Source organism: Octodon degus, unplaced genomic scaffold (assembly GCF_000260255.1).
Source record: "Octodon degus isolate 3935 unplaced genomic scaffold, OctDeg1.0 scaffold00003, whole genome shotgun sequence".
NCBI lineage: Eukaryota > Metazoa > Chordata > Mammalia > Rodentia > Octodontidae > Octodon > Octodon degus.
This window is the reverse complement of record NW_004524579.1, coordinates 26,815,335-26,818,029: the sequence shown is the minus strand read 5'-3', so window position 1 is coordinate 26,818,029 and position 2,695 is coordinate 26,815,335.

Sequence of the window (2,695 nt, the reverse complement as noted above, 5' to 3'; positions counted from 1 at the left end):
CAAGACTTGCAGTTCTTTGCTCCATGCTCTTCTTGACTTGATGGTTTGTGAAGAAAAATCTGCCGTTATTCTGATGGGTTTTCCTTTAACCAACAGGCTTTTTTGTCAGGACTTCCCTTAAGCCTCACCTTCTCTTGTCTGGGCCCAAAGGACCCTTGTTTAGTTATGAATGTCTGGAAGCATACAGCACTCGGCAAGTGTTTGGTGTGTCCTTCACCCTGTGCTGTGATGCTTGGTGCCTTGCTCTGTCTTTGATCACAGCCCCTCCGTCATGAGCTCCCTGCACATTCCCCAGTATCCAACTCACTACTCAACATCATGACATGTACTGGGGAAGAATATTTTTAAAGAAAACAATCAAACCACAAAACCCTACTGCTTTGTTAGTTCTTTCCTGATAAATCCATGAGCACTGCCAAAGGTGGAATGGCTCTTGGCAAGAGAGAAGTTGGCAAACACCTGCTCCTCCCTGAATATGTGGTACAACAAACTTGTTTCTATTTTTAAATTTTTCTTCAAGTCATGCAAATGTTTGGAAAGCCTGTGAGCCAGCCCTCCCTGCCCCCATGTGCTGACTGCCCCCAGCCCTGTGCCTGGAAGTTGGCTTCTAAGGGAACAGGTCCACGAAATGCTTGTCTTCAAGGAGCCTCACAGGGGAGAGCGTTGAAGGCATCCATCTGATAAAGCAGTTTGGAGGTGAGACATGTTGGGGTTTACTGAAAGGCTCATACATGGGGGCACAATCATCCCCCTTGGGATAGGATGTAGCAAAAGCCAGACAATTGGACTCTTGCTTGGCAGTCACTAAAATATAGAAATCTGTGAATTCTCACATTATTTGCCAACAAAAGGAAAGAGGCTTCCATATATCCTTCTAGAAAATTCTAGAATCTCTCAACAGCTGGGTCACAGTACTAACAAGACAGAAATTTGACTCACCATTAGATTTAGGTCTCTGGAGAGAGCCAGGTCACAGATCCAGCCTTGATGAAAGCTTGGAACGAATCTTTTTGCTCTTAAAGTTAGTTCTCCAAGGCAAAATAGTCTGGTGGTCTTTTTGTCCTTTTGCAACTTCCCTGACATATAATATATAATAAATATCACACACTTAAAGTGTAAAATTGGTATGTTTTGACATGTACAGCCACATGATCAGTGTCTTAGTGAAGATGTGACATTACCCATCACTCCTAAAGCTGAATATTCCTTGGGCATTCTTTCCATCTGACCTCATCTCCAGGCTACCACTGGAGGTGGCTGTTTATCATTACAGGCTGGTCTGTATTTTCTCGAATATTACATAAATAGAATAATATGGTACATAATAAAGTATAATGTATCAGTCAGCTTTCCCATCTCAGGGACAAAATACCTCACACCCCTGATTTAAAGGAAAGGGGGTTCATTTCAGCTTGGGTTCATGTGTTTCTGCTGATGGTTGGCTGGCTCCAATTTAGAAATCTCATGGCCAAAGACTGTGGTTAAGCAGATCTGCTTGGATCAAAGTAGCTGGGAAGCAAAGTGCAGGAGGAAGCTTCCAGTAAGAGCTGTACCCTCAGAGATGCCCCCCTGGTGCACCTCCTCCTTCTGGGCTCCACCTCCTAGTAGCACATGAGTATCAGTGGACTAATCTGCTGACAAGTGTGTCACCTTCATGATCCACTCGCCTTTCCAGGAGTCTCAGTCTAGTCAAGTTGAGAAGTAAGATTAACTGGCACATATAGTTCATGTATTTTTATGGCCTGGCTTCTTTCATTTCAGCATCAAAATTTTGAGGTTCAATCATGTTGCCACACATGCCAATGGCCCATTCATTCCTTTCATTGCTGAGTGGAATTCCAGTATGCTGATACACCAGTTTCTTCATCCATTTACCTGCTGATGGACACTTGGTTGCTCCCAATGTGGTGCTATTACAAAAAGGTTGCAACAAACATTTGCATACAAGTGTTTATGTGAACATATGTTTTTCATTTTTCTGGAGCAGATGCATAGGAGTGGAATGACTCAGTAATACTCATGGGTTTTTTAACTGGGCACATAGGAGCCATGGAGTTTTACCTAGACTGATGGAGGAATGTAGGCACCATGTTTATTTGTTTGTTTGTTTTTTAAATAATTTTATTGAGAAAGAAGTAGCAATGAAACAGTTTCAAAAAAGGTTAGTAGTATAGTTACAATAATTAATACATTGCATATTGTTGTCTTTGTAGTAGTTATTCATAGTACAAGACGCAGACATGATATCTTGTCTAAACACTATTAGTTCAAAACTTTCTTCTCATTGAACTAAGAGAAAGTAGCTATATATCTATGCTATTTTTTATATACAGTTATATTTATTTTTTCACTACAAAATGGTTCTTCATTTATATCCCCCTTTTTGTTTACTTTTGTCAGATATGTGTATTCCATTGCCATTCATGTATTGTAGGTGCATGAATTCAGCAAAGTAATCCAATATAATCCAGTAGTCTATAATAGTAGTGAGTTATCCACATGATTGGCAGTATCAGAAGTTGTTGACTTGAGCTTTTTATTGGTTTTTTTTTTAATTTTTAAATTTATTTATTTGTGTGTGTGTGTGTGTGTGTGTGAGACCAGGTCAGCCCACCAGGGGGCGGGGCTGGCTGGCATGTGGTGCTGGGGGATTGAACCGTGGTCCCTGTGCTTTGCTAAGCTTGTTCTAAGTAGG